The sequence below is a fragment of the Ursus americanus genome, chromosome 1, assembly GCF_024610735.1.
Source record: "Ursus americanus isolate L20-20 chromosome 1, mUrsAme1.1.p, whole genome shotgun sequence".
In the NCBI taxonomy this organism is placed as follows: Eukaryota; Metazoa; Chordata; class Mammalia; order Carnivora; family Ursidae; genus Ursus; species Ursus americanus.
The window spans coordinates 62,913,329-62,923,997 of record NC_142127.1 but is presented as its reverse complement, the minus strand read 5'-3'; the positions used below and the strand labels follow the sequence as shown (position 1 = coordinate 62,923,997).

At 31.4% G+C, this 10,669-nt stretch overlaps 1 protein-coding gene across 3 annotated transcripts in view; it reads left to right on the top strand.

Moving 5' to 3' along the window:
- The first annotated feature begins 5,508 nt into the window (after window positions 1-5,508).
- Window positions 5,509-10,669, top strand: part of CALCRL (calcitonin receptor like receptor) — a 94,948-nt gene continuing 89,787 nt past the window's right edge. For all 3 annotated transcript variants that reach the window (XM_045806280.2, XM_045806278.2, XM_045806279.2), the window contains exon 1: window positions 5,509-5,755. The gene's annotated coding sequence lies outside the window, so the exon portion shown is untranslated. The remainder of the gene's footprint in view (window positions 5,756-10,669) is intronic.

The window sequence follows — 10,669 nt, the reverse complement described above, 5'->3', positions numbered from 1 at the left end:
CATAGTCTTCAGAATTGTCTAGCTTTAGATCATTTCAAATATTTAAATATATATATTATCTATGTGTGTAATATATATATTTATTGGGAGGCAAAAGATGGTAGGTCTTTTTAATTTGTATTTTTACTTATATTATGTTTTAACATTTAATTATTTTGCCTTTGCTTCTAAATATTTTATGATGTAATTTTTCACTATATATAAGCTGATCCTTTAATTGTATAGTCTACAGTAAGCACTTGCCCATTGTGACTCTGGTTATCATGTGCTTCAGGATATTTTCTTCGTAATCTTCCCTAGTTGTTGGGGTTTTTTTTTTTAATCAGAGAAAAAAAGAATTTCATTATTGAGCTAGAGAGCAATTTTTTGCAATTTGAGAATACTTAACACTAGATGGCAGGATGAGACCATAGATACATAATTCCTCAACCAAGCATGAAAAGGATCTGCTACTTTTCTCAAAGTGTTGAGAATTCTTAGGTAAATACACTGTATTATTCTTTAATATATGCACTACATATAGTTTCACATTTCTTTTTGTTTAAAAACTCTAACTGTAAACACCCGAGTGATGTTAAATATGAGTAAATTATTGAAGAGAAAAATATAAATTATTAATAACTTTACAAATTATATCAATATTACAATAGCTGAATAAAAAAGTCTTTGGTGGGAAAACATTCATGCTATTTGGCATCTTTAGAACTTAAGACATGGGCATTTAATCATATGCTACTTACGTCAACACGCATAAACTCAAAGTTAAATCATTTATTCTGGTAATCAAAATTGATATTCTGCAAATAAGAAGAAATTCAGCATAAAATCACAATAAATACATATGCAGAGACGAAAAGGGCATCTTTTCCAATGCCAACTAAAACTATCTTAGAAGTAGGAAGAACAATTTTAAACTCTTGTGGCAATTGGAGACTCAAGTTTCCCAAAGGCATTACTCACTGCCAATATTTATGTTACCACTTGTCAGTGCAATATGGATAAGCATGGCTACAGTGATCATATATTTTTTTCCATTCAAATCATCACATTTTTGAGTGTGGAAATATAAACTGGGACTGTCCTAGCAAACTAGGGCATACAATCACCCTAATTAACAATGTTCACTCTCAGAAAGTTCATTTTGTACCCTTATTTAAGTGAGCATTTATAATTTTGTTGTATTGAAGCATTCATTTTGAATTCATCCATGATGTATCTCATTTGCCAGTGTTAGCCCTTTCTTTTAGTAAGCGCTATTCCTTTTGGAGGAGGAGAGGCTCAAACGATCATGAATATCTATAAAACATATTGATTTTCTTGGGAGATCCAAATCCATCAGAACTGAATAAGAATAATGAATGAGAATAATGAAAAGAATAGGCAGATTTTTAGACAACTGTTTTTGATACATTGTTTGAATCTCTTGGGGGAACACATTATAAAATACTAAAAGAAAAACTAGCTATAGATTAGTAAAATAGTTTTATTTACCTATATATGGATGTAATGTTACTCATTTCAAATTTAAAGTTTTCTGCTCTTTTCAAATTTGTAGTCATAGTAGATATTTTAAAAATAACATTATAATTTCCTTCAAGATGATAAATTATGTGCACAAATAGATTTAAAGGTCAGCTCTTTGGTTTTAATAACAGAAAACAGCATATTCACTCTTAATGGCCCAGTCATCGGGTCTGGTCCTTTTACTGAATACAGTTCATTTTGTAATGAAATAACTTTAAATATACTAAGCAATTGTTAGGTAAAATAATAACAGGTCAGGTCAACTTATTACCTTCCTAGAATTTTTTGATGCAAAGATTATAAAAATTATGTGTTTCTCTTAAAATTATTGGTGAATTTTTAATAAAGCAAGGTATATTTGGTTTGTTGACTACATAAATTATCTCTGAGTGTAACAACTTTCAGACAACTGAGAACACAGAGGAATTATTAATGTACAACATAATATATTCATTCACAACATAATCATAGAAATCATTTGTAAAGATCTTTCTTACATTCTCCTCAGTAGTCTGTCCATAATGTTTTATGTAAAAGTGTTTTGTTTTGTTTTGTCTTGTTTATTTTTGTGGCAGAACCATCCTCCAAGGCTGCAGCTACACAAATTCAGAATAAGCGATCAGTGCAGCTTGTAGAGAACTAAATTTGCCAAATCACATTTTTGGTCCATTTGACTAACTTAGTAAAATACTATAAACAGTAATCCAGAGATTTTGAGTTAGCTTCCTCCTGAGTATGTGTCAAAGTGCATTTCACATGGCAATTGGTATTCATTACTGTGGGACTACGGTACTTGTGAGCCTTACCTGGGACTACAAATGTAGGTACAATCCTGTGTATAGGACTCTAAAATGGACAACTATGACTATTTATCATTAAATATGTCATTTTTCAATTATACCTTATCCTCAGTTCTTTTTTTAAAGATTTTATTGATCTCTTTGACAGAGAGAGAGACAGCCAGCGAGAGAGGGAACACAGGCAGGGGGAGTGGGAGAGGAAGAAGCAGGCTCCCAGGAGGGAGCCTGATGTGGGGCTGATCCCAGGGTCCGGGGATCACACCCTGAGCCAAAGGCAGAGGCTTAAGGACTGAGCCAACCAGGCACCTCTTATCCCTCAGTTCTATAGAAAACCCTATTGACATCTCTGCATGGCTACATCTAGGCTCTGTCTGTAGCTTTTGCTGCTAACTGCAGAGAATTTGGTGCTTAAATCCTCATGTGTAGCCAATCTGTGCTTTAAACAACTACAGAGCAGGACACATCCTATCTTTCCTTAACTCCCCAACACAACTATTACAGTATGTAGCTCAAAAAATAAGCTTGATCACTAATCATTAAACGGTCGCCAGTGTCTTCAATCTGCATGGAAAAAGATTATTTTATATGTATATGTATATGTATATGAAACACATAATACTGAATTAATTGATTGATTAATGTCACATTGCCTAAGAATCACCTCATTGATTACTGAAATAATTCATTTTGTTCTACAGCATTTTCTTAAATATTTGTCATCATATTTCAGTGTGTACTTGAGAAATTTGCTTCATCCATCTTTTGTCTTGTCCCTCCATACCCAGAGGGGCTCCCTGGAAGTCCTCACGCCATTGATTTCATCTGGGGTTATAAAATGGCAACTCTTAAGGATCTGATTGGTGGGATGCAGTTTACCCATTATGCCTAAATAAGGCTTATAGATGATACCAGGAAGAATTATCCAAGTGTATTCATAGACTATAACCATATGTCTGACCAATCACTTAAAAAGGAATATGATAACCTCCATTAACCTTTAGTATATCACTTGATGTAGAGTAGAGGGGAAAGAGCATTGGTTTAAGAGTCTTAAGACATAAGTTCAAAGCATAGACTTCTTATTCACTAGACTTTACTAGTGTTGGGGAAATGAAATAAATGAATCTTTGAAAAAATACTAATGCTTTCGCAAACTTATTGGAAAAAGTTTTAGTTTTTCATAACAAGTTCAAAAGCTATATTAATCTCTTTCTAGGGGTCAGATATTATATAAAGCATGGAAGATGAGAAGACATAGACAGTGATCTTTCAGATATTAAATCTAGTACTTGATTCCACTCTGAATTTTCAGATGGGAACACCAAGACCTAAAAAGTTTTGTCAAAGGTCACCCTAGAGAGTGTCAGAAGCAGGACTGGAATTTCATGTCTCTGGTCCAATCCCAGTGCTTTTCACTTCTTTCTTAGTAGTTCCCAGAGCAGTGTCCTCCCTCCATAGCAGAATTCAGTCAGGCTTTCACTTGGGATTATCTACAGCAGCATTCCGATTAAAGAACCCTTGTTTGTGGAGCCAGACATAATCTGCAGCATTGACTTTTCCTCTAACGAGCTGAAAGAAATAGCTCAAAATGAAGTACGTCCCAGCAGCTTCCCAAAGCAAAGCTAACCAAACTGTAACTGAAAATACAATATTCTATAACCTGACAATTTAAGTCCTCTGGTTATTTCTGTCTCTCAATAACCAAAGGTGTAACACTCACTTTCTTGCAAGTCTTTTAACTATAACTGACAGAGATTAGTTTATATCCTATTTTTGTATGTACTTATTTTTATTCACCTTGATCCTATTGATCTTAAAATCAAAGATGTATAATCAGTTTCTTCCATGGATCCAGGTAATAAAAATGTCAACAGGAGCGTAATGCTTCAGAACATGGTATCCCTTTAGTTTATGTTGACTTGTCCTCCTTTATTAGTTAAGAAAAAGTGTGAGCATCTCATTTTGTTCCTGAATTTTGCAGTAATTTACTGATTTTTCCAGTGCCTCTGATCTGAAATTTACTAAGGATTGAATAATTATCACAGTATCTTATCTATTTCTGAATGTTACATAATTTGTTGATTCAAATTCTTAGGGATATAAGCAGTTTTAGATACTATTTGATTAATCCCTTCTAGTTTACAGATGAAGAATCCGCCCAGTGCTGTTTAGGTTTCAGCAATTATGATTATTGTTGTATCTCACACACTTACCATATTATCAAAAGACAAGTGCATTTCAAATTTAAAGCATTCTACCCAGTTAATGCCCAACGATTTATTAAACACATTTGGAATAAAATTATGTTTTGAGGGAAAACTTTTTCTAAAAAATTAGAAAATGTTACATATTTTACATAATCACTATATTTATAAGTTATCTGCATTTTTGGTAAGGGTATTTTGAGGGATAAATGTGATATAAATTACTTTTTTATTTCACAGGTGATAAGATAATTAAGTTAAATATTTTAAATACGTGCAAGTATTTAAATTTATAAATATGTTCTCAAAAGATTATTTTCCCTAATATATATACCTACATATAATGTCAAACTATCCTATACATATGTACACACACACAACACATACACACACAGTGGTTTTGTTTATGACACATACACATGTAGTTACAGTAAACAAAGTAAAAAAAGTTAAAAAAAACCTACAGGATAAAATGTCATCATTTAATTGTGAAAAACTGATCAGGCAATAGCTCTGGTTATTAGAATTCAGTATGAGTTGGATCACAGAGTTAATTATGATAGATGTAGGTATTATTTTTGTGTTCACTTATGAAGAAACACGTGTTAGATAATAGTTCCTCAATGCTTTGTAAAGTATAATTCCACACACACACCACACTCACACACTCCCCTAACTCCTTTAATTCTTGGAGCAGGATATTATATTCAGATTTCCTTCAAATCACAGGCAGCTCTGTGTGGCAAGTTCTAACAGCACTCAGTCAAGGTGAAATCCAGCCAGCTTTTGCTGCTAACAATGTATTCATACAGCATATGATCTCTGTCTGTTCAGGCTGCTTCTTGCTCATGTCTCAGAATAAGAAAGGAGTGCTGCTTTCCTGGGGTATGCTATTTGAGAAAGAAAGTAACCTAACACTAACTGCAGGCGGGGTCAGAGTGATGTAACAGGAAGCTCTGATGTTTCCCTTCTGCTGCTGAGCACATACAATGTGACAACACTTCCAATCTACTCAGAACAACCCTCTCTCTCCAGCAGAGAGTCTCACCTCCTGATAGAGGATCATCAAGCCCTGCTGACTGGACCTCAGCCTGCCTGCAGGATTAAATTGCAAGGCTTTCACTCTTCCTCACCTTGCCTGGAGGCAAATCTCTTCTGCGGAATCTCAGAAAATCAAATTCCATCCTAAGAATATTTCACCAAGAATTTCTTTAGAAGCTGTGCTGGGTGAGTACATTATTCAGAATAAATATATGTATTCTGAGTAGTATTCTCATTTAATTTGGCAGTGTTTCTATGGTAGAATTTAGTGATATTGAAATAATATTGAAACATATTCTCACTTGTTTTGTATGTGAAAGAAACTACAGTGTATTACTCGAAAATGTATACAAAATCTATTACTACTAGATATTATTATGTACAGTGATATTCTAGAAGATAAATTCAGCAAGTAATAAAAATCTAAATGGATTAAAAGGCATACTTCAAACAAATAACTTAATCAGGGAACAATGTCTTTTAAAATTTGCTCTACTGTTAGCTAAGCTTAAATTTTGACAGCTGGAAAACATTTTCCCCCCAGGAAGGGTCTTTAAACTTTTTATAAAGTCAGTACTCTGAGAAAGGGGGGAAAGAGTAACTACTCACGGGGTCCCAGAATCTTGGTCTCTCTGTAGTTGAACAAAATGGAGAATTAAAAGAAATCACTTTGGATTTATTATGTGTCTTCTACTTGCCTTTCACCTTTCTTTACACATATATCTCTAACTATTGAACTAATAGAATTTTCATTGTTCATTGTTGCCAGACGTGGTTAAGTCTCTATCTTGCTAACCCTGAATTGTTTCCGCTGTATTGGATCATGGGTGGGCTACAAAAGAAAAAGAAAAAAAAAACCCGCTAGGATTGAGAAAATGTTATTTGTACATTAACTGTAATTTTACAACTCTTTAGCTAACAGCGTATTACTTCAATTTGTCTGGTATCCCTCTGCAAGCTTTTGCGGGGAGGATGTGAAATAGAGGTAACTGTGAATAAGGAAAAGTAGCAAAATTTTCCCAAATATGTATGTCAGATTAGTAAACAGAAAAATTAAAGTGTGTATTTAAAAAAAACAAGAATGTCCAGAAAAACTTACAGTAATGTTGAGATGAAACATCTGTTAATGCTTCCTTCACCAGTACAGACTGTGCTGGACTGTTAAGAAACTATTGTCTACTTAAGTGTTGGTATAGAGATATCACATATTTGTTGCTAAGAAAAATTAGATGTCAGATTTGGGTTCAAATTATATTGACTGATATAATTTATTTATATAAAAATTAGACATCAGATTTGGGTTCAAATTATATTGACTGACATAATTTATATATATATATATATATATATATATATATATATATATATATATATATATATATATATATTCTTTCTTACCTATGTAATTATACTTTGCAAAATGTCCTTCAATGGAGAAATCCTGTACTTAATCACCCATAATCTGGCACATAAACAGTGAACTACAAACTCATTCTGAGTAACTCCCTCATAATTTTCTACTCAATTTTTCCACAAATTTCTCCTAATAATGGAAACTTCAATTAAGTCTTATTTTTGTGATTCTTAAAAAAATTATGCCTGATTTCCTATTTCCTTTCAATCACTAATTGTATTGAATTCCTTGACACATGTGTAGAAATGGAAAAGGTGTTTTTAGAAGGTGACTTTGTAAATAGTCACTAGATAATTAGGGAAGGAAATGAAAAGAACACATTAAATGTCTAACCTAATGCCATGGATTATTAACAAAAATTAAAATAGCATTATTTTTAGTTTAGATTATTTTCTTAGAAGAAGGTATTATATTAAGTTAATGTATTTTATAATAAGGAACTCCCCATAATTTTCTTACATAATTAAATTAAAATTTTAAAACTGTACTAATAGTATGACTTATAGTTTTTTATTTTCAGAAAATACTGTTAAAAACCACTAGGCACTGAATTTTGAAGGTCATTAGGCAGACTTATTTGAGAAAATAATTGAAAGTTTGAAATAAGAACTCATGTTATTATATTCTAAAGTTTGCTTTCCTTAATGATAAGAGAGTATCAGAGGATCAATGCATGCTTTCAGCTATGAAGAATTAACTTCTCTTTCTAGATGCTATAGGATGATAAAATAAATGCAGAGTCTAAGGCCAGTTCTAACTATGAAACGTAGGATTCAGAAACCATAAGAATAATGTGAGCTGAAGTACGTTTTACCTGTAATATTCCATTATCTTTAAGAAATATGCTTTAGGTTATTACTACAAGGTCTTTTTTTCCTAGCATAACTTAGCTCATCCCAAAATATTGTTTTGTTCGTTAAAATATGTAAACTTTTAGAATATATAAAACTATTCATCCACTTTGAAAAACAAAGATTGGAAAACCAGGAAAAGAAAAAGAAATCAGAATTGGTTCTGAATTCTAAGAATTGTGTGAAATGAATGACCAAGGTGTATGTACTTTACTCACTGGTGATGCCTAGCGTAAGTTTAAATGGAACCAAAACCCTGGCATATTTAGGAGAACCTTCACATTCATTGTATGGATTTTGCCATTATTTTATGCGTAATGAATTTATTTCAGTAAGAAATTCAAAATAATATTAAGACAAAGAAAGAAGACCTTAGATGCTTTATGCTAATGTGGATAAATTCTTTGATAAACACATAAAACTAATAAAACTTCAGTTAATAGTATTATTATATATTTTTAACTTACATCATTTTTGTGAACATTATAACACTATTTCGCTTTCAATTTTTAGCTGCATGGTTAAAATTTGATAGTAACTTGATTTTTAAGAGTTGTCTTAGAGATATTTATAGAAAAATTAACAAAGCATTTTTTAAAGGATCAAAATAATACATTCACTAAACAAAACTGATTTCATACTCTGTGTATGACTGTCAACACAGCTTGAAAAAATAATTCTGTTTTTAGAGCTATCATGATTATGGTATCAACTTCTCAAAAAACAAATATATTCAAAGGACATTATCTGAAATCATTGACTTTATTCTCTATCTTATCTTTGCTTAGGATTCAGAGATGGTATTAATCCAAAAATGTAAGCTGTATCATTGCAATGGTATTAATGAAAGATACTCAGTGTCAAATTTGTTACACCTCTTGAGTTCTTGACTCAATCAGACTATTAGAGAATACTCTTAAGATTAAAAGTCAGTACATAGCTATTTAAAGCATTTGTCTGTATCTGGGTTTGAAGTCCATGCATGAACTATAAACATTTATAATTTCTTAGGAAAGCTCTCTTTTTCTACCAAAGTACATCTACCATGCAGCACTATTACATTATTTCAAGAAATCCTCTCGTTTAATATAAGAAAATATTCTGATGAAATTAGAAGGAAAATAAAAATTTTCGAGAAACAGATCAGGGCTACATACTAACCAGATATTTCAATGATTTTCCCGTTTATTACCATAGGATTCCCATAGGAATTCCTGCCCAAATTTCTTCATCAATAGCAGTTACACAACCCAAATGATCCAGATAGTTTTCACATCTTAATTTTGGTTTACCTACCTATAATTTGGTTTGTAATTTTGAAGATATAGCGTCTTAATTAGTACAAAATTGAAGCAGTAATAGGTGGAATACATTTAATCATATAACTTGGAATGTAAATATTGAGCTAGTGTTATTTAGGATAAAAGAACATATAATTATATATATAATAATTAAGTCAGCCAACCATTTAAATAATAGGAAATACATTGTTATACATTATATTGCCATTCCAATTTAAACAGAAAAGTCCTCAATAAATCTAGATTGTTATTTTCTCATGTCTAATTAGTATTATAATATTGTGCATTAAATCAATAATTTTGGCATTTCCAATATTTGTGTAATCTTGAAATCAAATTAGTTCTTAATTTAATAAATTATTTTACAAAAAAATGAAATGAATTAAGTTTTAATAACACAATAAAAGTCTTACTATTATTTAAAAATAAAAAAGAATCACTGGCTGTGAACTGAGTTAGAGTCTATGTTTATGAGATTATTAGTATTACTTATCAGATGATAAATTGCAAATATTTTCCTAGAACATGTTTCTTCCTTTTTTCTTTAAATTAGTTTGTTTACTTAAAAGAGACAGTATTCTACAAAACTAACAACTAATATATTATCATTTGCAAAAATGACCAAAATAGTGAATTTGTTTTTAAAATGTAAAACAAGTTGTATCTTTTTATTCCTTTGTGCTTTTAATTAAATGTATGTTTTTTACCTCACTACCAACTTAAAGGAGAAAAATCTCAACTCAACTCAACCCAACACAAACACAAATAAGTAAATAAATAAATAACCAACTTACTCCTATGGTATTAACACTATAACTCTATACTTTATTGAGATTGTTGGATGGAGCCCAATTTTCAGAGAAATCTTATTCCCATTAATATGGAATGTATTTTTTAATAAAAATGTTAATATGGCATAAACTTTTGTATAAATCTGTCATTATTTTTCTATTCGGGTTTAGGTGAACCTGAGCTCAGCTGTGTTTCTTATAAAACCACAGTGACTCCTGAGTATGTCCCTTCGTATATTAAATAACAGTGATACAGTAAATGGCAACTATCTGGTTTACGAGAGCGACCCTCTCCTCACAGCTTAGTCACTTGGAGATTCATTAGCATATTCAGGAGCACACAGGCTTGGTTTTATCAAAACTAAGATAAATTTGTCTTATATCCCAGTATCAATTTCAAAAATCTGCAACTGAGTATTAATCGAATCCATCTCCATGAACATGATACCAATTGTTGCTTAGATATTTTGTGCATAAACCTCCATTTTGCCTTCTTTCCAAGGATAATTTGAAGGGAAAATCAGAAATGTGGTAAGTACTAGAGAAGAATAAAGCATGTTATAACTGAAAATAAGGAGGATTAAGACTATGAGAAAAGAATGTTGTCAAACAAAATGTGTGTGTGTGCTTTTTTTTTTTTTTTTTTTTTTTTTTTGGCCTAACTCTGTAGTTGTTTTCAAATGTGAGGCAAAGAGCAGACTTTTACTTGAATAATGGAAACCTAATATTAGACTGACATCTTT